Source organism: Phyllostomus hastatus, unplaced genomic scaffold, assembly GCF_019186645.2.
Source record: "Phyllostomus hastatus isolate PE091 unplaced genomic scaffold, TTU_PhHast_1.1 phas_contig_1162, whole genome shotgun sequence".
Taxonomy (NCBI): domain Eukaryota; kingdom Metazoa; phylum Chordata; class Mammalia; order Chiroptera; family Phyllostomidae; genus Phyllostomus; species Phyllostomus hastatus.
The window spans coordinates 1,643,819-1,660,286 of NW_025333537.1; positions in this window are offsets into that span (position 1 = coordinate 1,643,819).

Consider the following 16,468-nt stretch of genomic DNA (forward strand, 5'->3'; position numbering starts at 1 on the left):
GGTGTAACATTCAGAGGAGGAACTCAGCCTATAGTTGGAGGTGACTGACCAAAATTTGTAAGCAAAATATGAAACCATGAACCAATAGTCGGGGCAGTCTGACCTAGTCTGTGCAGGGCAAAGGTTCCTGCCTTACACACAGCCGGAGGTCACCACGTGGCCGGAAGGAGGGACTCCCACAAGCAGGATGTAGAGTGTGAGGTCACCATTCAGCAAATATTCGCTCCTTCACCCACCCACCTGCAGGGCAAACGGCACATCCCGCCCTTGACTTGGGTGGGGCCACGGGACGTGCTTCGGCGAACAGGACGATGGAGGACGTGGGGTGGACGGAGACTCGGAATGTGTTTGTGCCGTTGGGCTCACCCTCGCCTCGTCCTGCCTTTGGCGTGAGGAGAACACGTTTCTCGAGCCAGATCGCCAGTCCAAGGAGGACAGTGGACACGTGGAACAGAAGTGGATCCAACCTGACCTGAGCCAGACCCTGCAAAGCCCAGCCTCACACGTCAGCCAAATCCCGGCTGACTCGCACACGCGGAGAGAGAAACACATGCTTAGGTTGTAGATGGAGGATGTTACCATCTTCGAGCCGCAGATGCTTGGGACCCTCTCAAAGCCCATTCCTGTGGATGACCCTGAAGAGCGTCCCCCAGATAGCCACACTGGACTCTCAGAGGCACCCCTCCAGCCCCGTCTCACACCCCTTCCCTCTCCCCGGAGTGCAGGCTAAGCATCAGCGCTGACTTCACATCTTCACTTCAACTCTTTCTAGCTGTGTGACCTTGAGCCTCAGTCTCCTCATCCCTAAAGTGGCACTTCCGGTTACCGATCTGAAACGGTTGTGAGTTCAAAATGAGGCAATGCTTGGATTCAGTTGAACGTTAATAAGTTGAACGTTCCCTGGCACACGATCGATACATTTTCAACAAGCAGTGGCTGATGATTATCCCTTCGTGGGCGTGTGTGGCTGAAACTCATGACCCTGGACCGTGACTTTTGGACTGTCTTCACGGTTCCATCAGACGAGTGGGCGAGAATGTCTCCATTCATGTCTCCTTGCTGGTGAGCCTGGCCTGCGTCTTCAGCCCCTGTGTCTGGACAGCTCAGGACGCAGTTCCAAAACGCCAGCGCTTTGATTCCCGGTTGGCGAGGCCTCAGCGGATTCCGGGAGGTTGGCGTCCAACGCTTCGCAGGGGGGGGCATGAATCATGGCTACCCGGGGCGGTTAGAACCCAGACCCGGGGCAGGTGCCAAAGATCACAGAGAGGAGGCTCGGGTTCTGAGTCCTGTAAAGCCGGCTTCTTTCTTTATCGTGACAAGTCCGAACCCTGTGAGGATGAACATCAAAAGCCCAGTGAGCCAGCCGGGCTGTAAACACACACCCCAGGTAGATTGCTCCGCGGGAGGATGACGTCAGCCTGGGCCAGAGCAGAAGGTGCACCTGCTCCTCTTCTGGTTGAGGCAGGGGCTGCCTGCTCCCCTGGCCCAGGGGCCTGGGCTTTCTCTAAAGTGAGGTCGTTATGGAGATTACGGAGGTTCTCCCTTTCCAGAGAGCGTAATTGAGGAAAAGAGGAATTTGATCTTTCTTTTTTTTTGGCATTTTTAAAATTGTTGTTCATGTCCAGTTTTCTGCCTTTTATCTTTTCCTGCACACTTTAACACCTCTGAAATCAGAATGTCTCGAAGCATCAGCCGACGTGAGTGCCTTCTGTCACAAGGTCATTGGCACCACTTTCTCATCCCCAGTGATTTATGAACTAACGTGTGTCTCACAACCTACAGCACTTTCGATTTGGTGAAATATAATCTTCTTTGTAAACAGCTCATATTTGTATAGATTTACTCTGTGCTGACTTCCGTGATTACTGCTTTACAGGGATGAGCCCATCAGAAAGACGCTGTGAAGTGACCCTCGTTTTGCAGATGAGAAAACCAGGATCAGAAAGGTGAAGTGACTTGTCTGAGGGCACACAGCAAAGGAAAGGCCCCCAGCTTCCTCTCTGTTCTGATGCTGAATTGATCTCTCTTTAGTCTACTCTCTAAACATTCAGCGCGTTGATCAATTGGATCAGGGTTTACTTTGAAGATCTATCTATCTATCTATTTATCTATCTATCCATCTTTCTATCTATCTACCTCTCCCTCATCCTCCCTTCTCTCCTCCACCTTCTCTCCCTCTCATTCTCTCTCCACCCACAAATGCATGAACACCTCTGGCATTCTTGAGTACCGGGTCTCCAAATACTCCTAACCTGTAATACTCCTGAGAATTTGCCTTCATTCACTCAGTGAGAACACATGTATTGGGTATCTGTTACTACGAAGGTACTGGGGGACTAATTCTGTGTGAATGAGAGGTGAATAAATCTATCTCTTGGTCTCATGAAATGGATAATATCATATTAGGTTAATCTTTTCATTTTCGTAGGCCATTTAAAACCTTTTTTTAAGGGCACTGGGAAAACCTATTGGTCAAAAAATGGTGGCTTGGACCACTCGGACGGAAGCGGCAGGTGCCCTGGCTGATGCTTCCAAAGGCATTCAAGCCTCCCTGGGGCCAGCAGAGGCTGGGAAAGTGCTCATGTCGTAACTGGAAGGAGTCTTCAGCTCCATAAGTGGTGGGGATTAAAATATCCTTTGGGGCAAGCTGTTCCTTTGCTTTGGGAAGAAGAAAAAAAATGCACCTGAATTGGCTCTTTAGCAAAGCAAGTGGATGCCAGTTGTTTCCGGAAAGCTAGGAATTAACTTTGTCCTGAATGCAGATGGTTGGTCCAAGCTCCTCTTGATTTCCTGTAGCCTGGGTTTTGTTTGCGGTGGGTAAGGCGGTGGTGTTATTCTTTCTTTCTTCTGTTCGGGCTTAGCCAGCCAGCAATGTGCAGGAGGCCTGTCTGCCGCTGCTTGTCTGCAGGGACTGCTGTGTGCTCCGAGCGAGCGTCGCTCAGGGGGAGAGGGGCGGAAGTGCTGGTGGCCACAGGAAGGACAAGAAAGTCCAGCTTCAAAAAAGAAATCCTGGCTCCAGCTTGGAGGAGCCCAACCTAGGCTCTGCTGTTGAAGTCACATAGATGGTGAAGTCAGAAAAATAAACACACAAATGCCGTAAAAGCTAAAAAATTCAAACAAACCCAAAGCCGAGTCTATTCAGTTGTCAGGCAAAAGGGTGCCGAGGAGGAATTTCTCCGAGGAAATCGTGCACAGAGGGGACGGAATCAGAAGTGTGAAGTGCTGGGAGGTGTTAAGGGTGCTGCAGCAATCACAGGTTGGAAGCCAGCCCTGTGGGCGGGACCCAGGGGTCCACAGGTCTGGACGCAGATCCCTTGGTCAGGAGACAGTCTGCAGTGACTTCCAGTGAGGCCTGGCATTCGGGGGCACCAAGAATTTGTGGTCCGTTGTCGCCTTCAGCTGATTACAACCCTTTGCAACAAGACTTAACACTCAGTTGTGATATTTCCTAGGGAAGGGCTGACGTCAGTGGAAATTGTTTTGGTTTGTTTGTTTGTTTGCTTGTTTTTTTTACAGTGATGCTTAAAACCGAATTACTCAGACTTCAGGAAAGGTACCTTAGCTGGGCGACTTCCTTCTGAAGTGTTGGGGCCAAAGGGCCAGGTCTCCTCTGCTGGCATCACGTGTGGCTTATCATAAAGGCAGTTGACAATTCTGAGACTGAATAAACCAATGGACTGTGGTGAGACTATATATAGAAATAGAACTCTGACCCACAAGCTCTCTAGCCACCAGCCTGGGGAGCCAAACCTCAACCCCTGTAGCAATGGTGAGTCCTCACTGCGAATGGTGAGGATTTGATCAAGCCCTGCCAGCTTCCCTCATTTTTGCCCTCACTTCCAGCTCAGGACCAATCAGAGAAAGGAAAATAGCTCCCCTAGCCAATCACATAGCCTGCCCTGCTCTAGATGCTGTGCCTCCCACTTCCGGGTATGTCCAGTAGCCTCCAGTCAGGGCTCACCTGAAGCCCTCCCTTTCGTCGGCTCTAAAGCTGTCCCACTGCTCTGCCTGCCTTTGAGTCTCTGCCAAACAAAGTGATGGTAGCTGACTCCCTTGTTCCAGGAGGCCCTAAATACATAGCCTTCGATTGCTCTCATTTGGGTGCTCTCCATTTATTTCCACAATCCCCATTGACAACTATGAGCAGGAAAGGACAGTGGAGGTGCATTTTAGACAAGGGGAGCTCAGCCCCTGGAGGGGTTGACCCCAGGTAGGTCTGGCCCAAGGCACCCCTGGTGGGGCAGGACCAGCTTCCCCTGGTTCCCTGACAGCAGCCAGGCAAGGGGCAGCCCCTCAAGGCCCAGAAGATGGGAGGGAGCCTGAGGGTTTAAAGAGAAGCCACCTCCAGCAGCAGAAATAAATTGCACCCTTGGCTGGAAGGCCCTCCCGGATGTTCAACAACTTCTTGGCGCACTCGATGTCTGGTCTTGGCTGTGCCAAAGGGAGTTAGAACAAAGGTCTGTCCTTAGATGGGGACAGACAAATAAAGGTCAAGGTGGTGGAGGTCGGGGTGAGAACTGGAGGAGACCAGAATGCCAGGAGGCAACAGGGCGATGGCAAAGCCCAAGACCACCTCCCCGGGGAACACAGCTCCACCCTCCCCCGTGCTGGAGGAGAAACACCCTGTGTCCTCTCTCAGGGAGGTAGCAGCCTTGACACAGGAAGCCACGTCCCCTCTTCTGTGACAGGCATCAACTATGGTGTGTTTGCCCTTGAGAAACCTCAGAAATATTTGGGGGGAGAGAAAGCTCTTGTGATGTCTATTGTTCTTGCCCATAGTGCAATTTATAATAATAAAAGGAGGCAACAAGAGGAGATGGTTAAATCAGCTAGGTTGTAGCCATCCAATGGACCGTTATATAGCCGTTAAAAATAACGGACATCGCCCTGGCTGGTGCAGCTCAGTGGACTAGGTGTCGACCTACAAACCAAAGGGTTGCTGGTTTGATTCCTGGTCAGGGCACATGCCTGGGTTGTGGGCCAGGTCCCCAGATGTGGGGGGGCGGTGTGCGAGAGGTAACCACACATTGATGTTTCCCTCTCTTTCTCTCTCCCTCCCCTTCTCGCTAAATATAAGTAAATAAAATCTTCAAAAAAACAACAGATATCTTCTAAAGATAGAAGATGACTCATAATGCACCCAGCAGGAAGAAAGTGGGCCACAGAAGTTTGCCCAACATGACGCCACACAATGCCAGTTCTGTGCCGAAAAGTGACTCCCTGCATAGGAAACAGATTATGACATTATTGACCCTGTGTTCAGAACGGTGACCTCTGTAGGAGGGCCTGGGTGACTTCGACTTTCATCTATTTGTGTATTGGTATTTTCTGAACGTGCCATAATAAATATAAATCATAGATTTGCACCAGGAAAGAGAAAGGTATTCCACCAGCTATTTTAACCACAGAGCTGCTTTGGCTCTGGGCCTGGGACTCGCCTCTCCTACTGATGCCCCCACGTGTTCCTCCCGGGGTCTGTGGGCTGGCGAGAAGTCCAGGACGTGAACAGACACTGTGGCTTAAGGGGGCCCATTCAGGAACAAGCAGGGAGCACAGCCAGAGCCTCCATCCAATCCCTCAGCCAACTGTGTCCTGGAAGAATAAAGACGCGAAGCTTTGCGAAGGGAAGCATTTGGGGCTCTGGGGAGGGAAAAGTGATCAGAGAGGCAGTGAGGGTGTGGGCGCTTGCCGACACAGTCTGGGGGGAGGCAGGCTTACCTTCCCAGGCCTCTCAAAGCTACCCCCCAAATAATAACATTCTTTGATGTGATCAGTGGATATTTTCTCCATCTTTCATAAGGTGTGGATAAAAGCATCTTTAGGAAAATCAGCTATTTAAATTGATAGAGCATTTAAAATTAAAGAACTGTGTACCTATAGGCTCCCCACTGAAACCTCAAGGCTGTCACTGTGGACTTCCGGGTGAACGGCATCTCTGGTCTCCTGAACGGGCGGCAGAGCTGACAATGGCCAGCGCAGTAGGTTTTGGCAGCACGACCTGCCCCGGCCATGCTGACACGGCCCCCTGTGAGCAGCCTGCCCCTGGCCAGGCACGGCTGAATCTCCTCCCACCACGTCCAGAGAGCACGCCAGGGGCTATGAGAGTATTTATGAAGGAAATCTACCTGGTATAATTAATTTCTACTTTCTAGTTTGTTATTTATTTAGGGTTATTTTTTTACATTGGGTCTTGGTCCCCTCTCCCAGTGAATGATACATCTGAAGTGATTAATTTATTCATCCATCTACCCATTCACCCATCGACCCACCTGTTTATCTACCCATCCATCCATCCTCCCACCCACCCACTCTCCACTCATACGAACACTTACGGAGCACTTACTATATGCCGGGTGTATTCAAAGTGGTTTACTTCAAGAAGCTCAAAATACAGAAGGAAAGAAAAACAAGGAAGTTGCTAATCATCACCAAGCAGGATATTCTCACCCACTGGTGTGGAGTATGACAAGGTTCAGCCCCTCGGCAGGGCAGCCTGGCAACACTATAACTACAAGCTCCCCTGGACCCAGGATTCTACTTCCAGGAAGTTATCCTACTGATGTACTCGTCCATGCACAAAACGACTGGTGTGCTGGGTTACTCAGTTCAGCATCATTTGCGAGAGTGAAACTTTGGAAATCACCAAGAGGAGGGAACTGATTAGAAAAATGACAGTATATCGGATGAGAAGATCACATAGCTCCTCATGTACTGACATGGAAAGATCACCAAGATTTACCATGGGACAGTGTGCATACTATTTTATCATTTGTACCGAAAGAGAACAAAACGCATGTGCATATAGTGTTTGCACGCCGATTGAATGCACACAGAGGCCCTTCCAAGAGTTAACACCTGACACGACCCTCAGCCAATAAGGGACGGGCGCTGGAGCACAGATACGTCAGCTCCCTTGAGTCTCAGCGAACGCAACTGAGTGACGTGGACGGAGCCTCACTTAGCCACAGCAGCAACCTACACACTCACACACACTTGGATTCCTTCCCTTCTCTGTCCCTCTTCCCCAGTCTGTCGCTGTGCTGCCTGGATAATCTCCCAAATAAACTGCTTGCACCCAAGTATTTACCTTAAGGTCTGTTTTGAGGAGACCCGAGCTGAGACAATAAATCACTTCTGTACAGGTTGAATGTAGGACCGCTGGCGGCCTCTGGGGAGAACTGGGTGGCTGAGGGCAGGAAGGGCGAGCGGGGTTTTCATCACAGCACCATCGGCATCTTCTGAAATGTGTGCTGTAGGAAATGTTACCTCCCGGAAAATCATTTCCCAGGGACATCACCTGATAAACGGTACGCTTGGGGAAGCACAAGGGGCTCTGGGAGCACAGATGAGGCATCTCGAAAAACCCACGCTCAGCCTGTGAACACCAGTAGTGAACCATGGGCTCCAGAACCTGGCGACGCAGGTTCGAATCTTGGCTCTACCACTTACAAGTGGTGTGACAGGCCAAGTGTCTTGAACTTTCTATGCCTCAGTTTCCTTTTTGTACAAATGGAGAGATAATCATGGTGCCTGTTTCACAGGGTAGTTGTAAGTGTTAAACACATTAAAATATGTCGTAGTACCTCCGGGTTGCTATAGCAAAATACCAGAGACTGGGTGGGTTATGAAGAGCAGAAGCTTACTGCTCACAGTTCTGGAAGCTGGAAGTCTGAGAGCAGGGTGTCTGCACAGTCACGGGAGGGCCCTCCTCTGGGGTGCAGACTCCTTGATGAGTCCTCACATGGTAGGAGGGGCCAGGATGTCTCTGGAGTCTCTTTTATAAGAGCACTAATAGCAATCTTATTTGTGAAGGTTCCACCCATACAATCTAAGCACCTCCCAAAGGCCCCTCCTCCTAATACCATCACCTCCGGGAATTAAGGATTCCAAATAGGAAGTCTGGGGAGACACAAACATTCAGGCCACAGCCACGTGCAGAAGAACCCTGGTATCACTCACAGACGGCGCTCCCTGCGTGTTAGCTGTTGCTCCGCTCAGCTGGGCAGGCTGATCTTGGCCAAATCCATAGGCCTCCTAGAAACACTTTTATATCAGGTTCTCCTTTCCCAGCAGCCTCCCAAATTTCTCCTCTCGGTGCATTTGCTGCCACTTTCAGGAGGAGAAAGCAAACATCCCTTCGGAAACCTCCAGACGGGTTTGCACCATCCACGGATCTGCATGGATAGGCAGGGCCTCGGCGAGCCGTCAGACAGTAAAAGCCGCAGGGACCAATCAGAAAGTGAGGCACATGGGGGAGGAGAGTCCACGTTTGGGCTGAAAATTTTACCGGGTAGCCGTTTTGACAAGGAGACAAGGACACACCGTGTAGAGAGAAGCACAGCCGGCTTTGGTGTGTCTTACAATGTCTGCGTCTGCACTGGCATTAGCTTCTTTCCCCTCCTCTCTCTCCCTCGGAGGGAACTGAACTCTGATAATTAAGCTCAAAGTGAGCCAGATGGTGTCCACCATGTCCCATAAGTACACTGCCAGTCTTGGTTTTGTTTTTTAAAGGGATGCAATTATTCGTTGTACATGGCACTATATTTCTTTGTTCTCTGTTGCCTCCTAGACCCTGAAGCAGAAAATAAAATGCTTTAATAAAAATTCTCACATTGCTTTCTCAAAGCTGTGTGGCTGTATTATTAGGGATTGTAGAATAGTCGAGGTTTGGGATATTTTAGTGAGTCATTGACTAATATTTCTTTTCTTGCAACACATATATGATTAGTAAATGTCTTCTCACTGATTAACTTTGTTTATTTCCTAATTTGGTTGAGGATCAGCTGTCTTGCAGTTACAGAAATAATTGTTTGATCCATGTGTGGAAATTTACATTTTCATTAGGCTCCTAAATAAGTTCTGTCCCAATTAGTCGCAACGCCCCTTGACGATTTGGGGCACTGGAATGGCAATTTTCACCCATTAAGTAATAACTGTTATATTGATTGGTGATAATTGGGTGCAGATAATAAATACACATTTAGTAGAATTTAAATTACATGCCAACTGGTTCTTTCAATTTGCTTTCCGAGTAGCAAAATTCTAGAGATGGGCACCTGTGGTTTGGATAGAGTAGGGACTCAACATAACTTGCTCTTAATGATCAGTAGAGTCGATGAATTTTCAAGAAGAGCTGGAGAAGTCAGCCTTCTGCTGGTATTTGAGATCTGAGCTTGCAAGTGAGTATACCTCCTTAAATTTCTCCCTATGCTACTTGCCTGCCTTATCCTCATGCTTCCCTATTTCTTTAACAAGAACCCTCCATGGCTCCCCACTGCTTGCTATTATAGATTTAAATGTGCTGGCTGGTGCCCTCAAATCTTCAAAATATAATTCCTTCCCATCCATCCATTCATGTCAGGCTTTCCAGCGTGGACAGAGACCTCCTCAAGGGATCTTGACTAGGAAACAAGCAGGGTTCACTGTAAGGGTGTGTATGGAGGGGAGGTAGACCAGAAGTCCATGGTGGTAGGTAGTGTAGAACATTTCTGTCGGTCTGAGTTTCTCTCGCTGTCTTGTTGTCTTTCTCTTTTTGTCTCTCCATTTCTCCCTTGCTCTGCCTCTCCTCCTTTATGTATATTTATTCAGGTCTTTCCTTACCACCCACTAGTTTTCCCAGTTTCCTTGTTTTTTCCTCTCCCGCACAGCTGCATCCCGCCCATGGCGGTAGTGGGCTGTGGTTCCAACTCAGCCTCACCAAGCCCATCACTTCCAGCCGCTCATCAACTACCCTGGCTGTCCACTCCCCACGTTTCCAGTTCCTGAGGGAGGAGTGAGTCCTTGGGACTTGTCGTGTGTCCATCATTCATGTTCCCTTCTTGTATTTGTCATTAAAAAAATCAACTTGTAAATGTTAATATTACGTGTCATAAAGGGAACTTTTTATCAGTACCATAAACAGGGAACCAACATTTCCTTCATGTACATTAAAATAAACTCATGAAAATTAAAATGTTTTTAAAAATCACGTGTGCCAACGAAGGCCATTTACTGCATATAACATCCCACCTGGCCGGAAGCACTGGACTCACTCATGTTTCTGAAGCTGTGCATGGGGTGTGTGTGTGTGTGTGTGTGTGTGTGTGTGTGTTTTGCCAGCAGCTTTGGGATTGGTTGCCCTTAGATCATGTGCCCATCCTTGTCCAATCAGCTGTGACCAGGGGAGAGAGCTGGGTCACGTGATATACCCAGCTTCCCTCAGAAGCTAGGGGTAAATTAAGCCACAGCTGGCCCCAGGGTGATTTTGGGGGCCAAGTTTCAAGCCAGATGCTCTGCACAGTTGGTCCTCACAGCAAGTTCACCAGGAGGACATGTCGGTAGTTCCCTTTCTCTGTCCTTTACAGTCCAACAGAGCAGAAAAACCCCTAAGAATCCAAGGGAAGCTCATCTCGAGGCCCCGGGAAGATGCGGCTGCATTTGGGACCATTCACAGACAGTTCCATCAGGAGCTGTACCTCTTTGCCCCAGAAGCCAAGGTCAGCCCCAGTGGTCTCTGAACATGGAACTCCTCCCCTCAAAATTCCTGAAAGGTGGAACTGTAGTCAGCCAGGCCATTAGCCGTCTGCCAGCCCATCGAGGACACTTTCTGCTGAGCCCAGGGAAAAAGCATTTGGGGAGTGCAGAGAACGCTGGGAGAACCACCTCATGCAGAGAGGAGCCTCCATTCCTGAGAGCTGACGACCGAGCCATCAGCCTGTGGCAGACCAGGTGCCAGCGCCACGAGGGGAGGTGGGAGGGCAGCTCTGGCTGCAGAACTTGCTGCGTCCTCTCCCCCTGCAGCTGGGCTCACTGCACTGTGGCTCCCTGTCCACTGCTCGCCCACTCTGAGGGTTACACCCACGTATTTCTGACCCAGCCTTTATTTCTCCTCCCTTAGCACAGCCCCCTAATTTTTTAAAAAAGTGATGCTTTAGGAAGGGAGCTGAAAATGCAGCAGCCGCCTCTAAGATTGTCACCTCCAGAGGGGAGAACTGGGCTGTGATGTTGGCTGTGGTGTTGCTGGTGTCTGCCCTGGTGTCTGACCTGGCGTCTGACCTGGCACCTGCCTTGCCTCAGGTCCTCGGTTATGTTTTGTGAATGGATAGATGAGACAGAATGGTAGGTGTGGATGAAGTGTGTGCTCCTCTGGAGTACATAGCCAAGGACGGAGAGCAGATACTGCATTTTTAGTAAGGATACAGCCAGAACCAAAGTCCAAAATAGAACAGAGAATCACACCGAGTATCTTTTCTGATGGGATCAAAAATATTGGCTTCCCCTGAAGGAAACCAGAATCATTTTTAGTGGCAGCAGAATTCTCTCTAGGAGGCTGGGCCAAGTGACATACGGCATGTCATTTTCCAAGAGAAAGAAACTCCTGCCTTCCCCAGCTTAGCTCACAATGGTCCCCAGACCACACCGTCCAAGGGGGCAGCTGCTGGGCCCTGCCCGGGGTGGAGAACAGGCTGACCAGGCAGGTTCCGAAGTCAGATTCCCTGGGACTGAACCCTAGTGCTGACATGAGCTAGCTGTGTGATCCTGATCCATGATCCTCAGTTTTACCTAACTATAAAATGGGACTATTAATCATAACCACCTTGGAACACTGTGAGGCATTCGTGGCATAATCCCTGTGAAACATCCAGCCCAGTCCCTAGCCTGTGTAAGGGCTCATCATTGTCAGTGATGAGTTCCCACTTCTCCTTCTGGGCCTGTGTGCATTTCTGGATTCGACACACGGCTCTGTGCCAGTCTCAGCCTATCCATAACTGGTGTTGGAGTTGGACCGGCCCTTGTGGTTCCTGTGATCATACACCACTCTTTATGGGTTGAAAACACGAGCACAGGAATTTAAAGCACGCGTGTCCACAGTCGCTCTGCAGTGCCTTCCAGGGCTGTGTATCTGGGCCGGGGTGGAACCCTGGCCATTTCATCCGGGGAGGCGAGTTCATTTAGAATTCCAGAAGCTCGATTCATCTTGTGCCCAGCTGCCAGCTGATAAAGAATGGCCAGCCACTTCACCCATCGCCCTGTTCCCCCGCTGTCACTCTCCCCCAGCCCCTGGGTCACAGAGGGTCTCTCACGGGAGGGTTCGGGAGCCAGCCCATCCATCTCCCGCCTGTGGAGGGGAAAACCTCCCAATACCAGCCCCGGGCCTGCTCTCGCAAGGAAGAGAGAGCGAGAGCCAATTTGACACCACTTCCCCGAGGAGACAATCGGCAGAACCAGAAGGAGGTTTAAGACAAATGCAAAGAAAACAGGTCCATCCATCTTTTCTTTGTTTCTCTATCCATTCAACAAATATTTGCTGGGGCCCAGGGTGGTTTCCTAGGGCCTGGAGGGAGGGGTTGGGAAGAGGAACGGGGCGTGGGCTCTCTCCCCAGAGTTTACAGAACACGCGGGGGCCATGGCAAGTTGCTCCATGACTGGAATGCTTGGTACTGTGATGACCCCTGGGGGAGGTCGCATCGCATCAGCCCCCACGCCCACCCCCGCCCCCACGCCCCGCTGCAAATCCCACAAAAGCTTCCTGATATCTGTGACTGAATTTGATCTCCCGACCTTGGTTCCTAACAGTGGCTCTGTGGGGGACTCCCACCTACCTCTGGGACCTCACCTGAAGCTACTTTTCCTGCCGCCCACTCTGCTCCTGCTACAGCGGCCACATGGTCCCCAGGCCGCCCACAGTGTCGGCCCGAGGGCCTTTGCACGGCCATTCCCTCTGCCTGGGGTGCTCTCCCCCGACTTCCTCTCTCTTGGCTCCTTCTTTGCCTTCAAGCCCCCAGGCCCCTCTGCAGAGCAGCCTTCTCTGACCCTCGCTGACAGGTGCCCCTGCCCCGAGTTTATCCCGCTGTCCTTGATGAATTCTTCCCTGAGCCGTTCTCCCCAGCTCCTGTTTCTCGTTGTGGGTGTCTGTCTCTCATCGGCAGCCTTGGCGTATCGGGACGATGCTTTAACCAACTGAACTACCCGGCCAGGGTTCTTTTTTGTCCTTGACAATGTCCCCCACACCCAGAACTCTGACTGACGTCTAGTAGATGGTCACAAATATTGCTTTTTTCCCTTTTTAAAGATTTTATTTATTTTTAGAGAGAGGGCAAGGGGGGGGAGAAAGACAGGGAGAGAAACATCAATGTGTGGAGGCCTCTCACATGCCCCCTACTGGGGACCTGGCCTGCAACTCAGGCATGTGCCCTGACTGGGAATCGAACCAGTGACCCTTTGCCTCACAGGCTGGCACTCCATCCACTGAGCCCCACCAGCTGGGGCTAAATATTTGCTTTTTAAATGAATGAACAAGCTGATAGTGAACGATGGAGGGCCCCTACCAGGCACCCCGAAGGACATCTAACGGAAATGGTCTCAGTGTCCTCACAGCTACACTAAAACGTAGGTGGTGTCGTCATCCCGTTTTTGTAGTGAGGACACTCTTCACGTGCAAGAGGTTGACCCACTTGCCTGAGCTCTGAGCTGGTAAGAGGTAGACTTGGGATTTGAACCTAGGTAGGTCTAGATAACTTAGGAACTTTCATTTAGTGTTTTTCTTTTTAGTTTTTAAGTATATATATGCAAATATATACATATTATATACACAATTTTTCAACTAATTCTCATACAAAACGTATTATACTGTTGGTCACTAGCTTTAAAAGAACTCCCAAACCTGACAATATATTCCGAACATCTTTCCTTGTCATTTACCAAACTGGGGTTGCCCCGCAAACCAGGGCCATGGGAGGCAGCCTTTCCAGGCCACGCTGCCGGTGGCCCAGACCCCCTTGCCGAAGCTAAGACTAACAAGCTTCTCGGGTTGAAGGTTTTAATTAAAAAACGCTGCAGAATTACTCCTTCATTCAGATACTTCTTCTCAGCCATCACTTTCCCTGGTGCTGCCCTGACACTTTATCTGCGGCTCAGCTAGGGGGTGGTCTCGGCAGCCGGAGCTGCACAGGACCAGGGGCTGGCGTTATCGGAGGGACACGGTGATCAGATGGGAGGGTGCTCTTCAGGGCTCCATCTCGGGGTCTCAGATCTCTTTGTGTTGCTCATTCCTCCTGGACCATGTCTTTCTTTCCCATGGTGTTAGTTAAACCATGTTCTGGCCACGTACTGCTGGCCCCTCCGCTGGCTTCAAAGCCTGGATGTTCCCATCATCACCAGACCACGTCCCAACGGCCCACTGGGGACCACCATAGACAGCAATAGGTCTAGAGTAATCTTCTCCTCTCCTCCCACTCCCCAGCTCAGCACAGGCAGTACTGTACCTAGATTCCCAAGCCAGGATGCTGGGACACCCCTAGATTCCTGGGGAGACACTGTGCTCTCTCATCCTCACCACGTCAGGGCACACCAGACAGGTGTCATCTGCTGAGTGTTTCTCTTATCATTAGAGCCCTCTCTGTGACCTATCTGGTGGCTCAGACGTGCCAGGGGGCAATCCCCACCCCCTGGAGCCCTCAGGTGACACTGATAAGAGCTGGCTCCCTTGCTGCCTGGTGGCGAGTCCTCTGTGGTCGTGGTTCACACTGTTGCCAGAGCTCACCACCAGGATTCAGCTCCATTTGCCCTTAGTAGCAGCTGACGACACGCTTTATTGGCTGTGTGTTCATCCTTTCTCACCTCCTGGCTCTTGCCCCTTCGCTCCTAAATGAGATCCTCACTCTTGGTTCTTGTCTCAGTGTGTACCACTGGGAAATGAGGGATTCTTTCCTCTCTCTCTGTGCGGCCACGTCCATGTGTCTTCAACAGCTGTCTCCTTACATAACTCTCCAGTCTGACCTCTTCCCTTCCTTCCTGCTGCTACCGCCTTAGGCCAAGCCACCGGCCTCTCAGAAGTACGCCCCTGCCCAGCCTCTCAACCTGTTGCCCGGCCTGCTGTCTTGCCCCTGGACACCACCATGTGGATGCATTTAAGGTAATCTTTGTAGAATGAAGCCTACCATGCCATGCCTCTCCTTAATCATGCCCCAGTGGCTCCCCACTGCCTCCAGGGGCTGGAGCAAATTCTCCAGTGTGACTCCCAGCATCCTCAAGGGTCTATCCTGAGGTCTTTTGTGTGGTGTTCCCTCTGCCAGAAATGCCCAGCCTTCCATGACCACACCCCCTTTGTCAGCTCTCTCCTGTTCATGCTGTCCCTCAAGAACCAGCTCTTCTGGGAAGCCTTCCTGGACTTGCCCTCTTGGACTTGACCTGCATGAGGTGACTATGCCAGTCTGCTCGGGCAGCCATAACAGAATACACAGACTGGGTGGCTTAACCAACAGCAGTTTATTTTCTCGCAGTTCTGGGGGCTCAGAGTCCAAGATCAATGTGTCAGCTCATCTGGTGTCTTCTGAGGCCCCTGTCCTTGACTCTCAGATGACAGCCTTCTCTCTCTATCCTCATGAGGTTGCACCCCTTAATCTGTGTTTTCCTAATCTCTTCTTTTTTAAAAATAAAATTATTCATTTACTTTTAGAGAGAGGGGAAGGGAGGGAGAAAGAGAGGGAGAGAAACATGGATCAGTCCTCTTGCACAACCCCAGCCGGGAACCTGGCCTACAGTCCAGGTGTGGGCCCTGACTGGGAATCGAACTAGCGATCAGCGCTCAATCCACTGAGCCACACCAGCCAGGGTCATAGTCTCTTTTTATAAGGGCACCAATCATATTGGATGAGAGCCCACCCTAGTGACGTCATTCTACCCTAATCACCTCTTTAAAGGTCTGTTTCCAAATACAGTCACATTCTGAGGTGCCAAGGGTTAGGGGTTCACTATGTGAACTTCCAGAGGGACACCATTCAGCCCATCACAGTTACCTTTCTCTTGGCTCTCACAGCCCCTACCCCTCACCTTTTCCTAACTCAGAAATGATCACACGCTCCTGCAATGGCCTGTGTCTCCTTCTCCCTGGCCGGACCATGCACCTGTGCGGGCAGGAGTCACGTGGTTTCCACTGTGCTAGCCCCACAGCGCTTAGGACACTAGCCGATAAGGAATTAACACACGCTTATACAGCACATGAATATATTTGCCACCTTGGCCATCCTTAGGATTAAACAGGAAGGGAAAAGAAGGAAGACCCACCTTCGAAAATGCTCAGCTTAAGGCTGACCTGCAGCTGGATGTGGTGGGAGTAGGTGCACGCCCACCCCACCCAGCCCAGACTCTCCTTTGGTGCATCAGCCAGAGGTGTTCCCTTCTTGGGCCGGTCACCATGTCTGCCTCATTCTATGGTCCCACCAGCCAGATCCATGTGGGGAACATATCCAGCAGCGCCCGCCAACTCTGCCGCTGGGAGCCCCGGGCTTTCTCCAACCGCAGTCTCCTAGAGAGATCAATATAGGCCTATCTTAGCCGTTGCAAGGAAAGAAGCAGTTAATCTTGCTCAGGGTGGGACCCCCCGCTGTAAAGGTTAGGGTGGAGGTGAAGACATCTATATTGTTTTGTGTCCGACGTTGGCAAATCAAGTGATATTTTCTTAATGACTTTGGGTGAACATTTCAGAGAC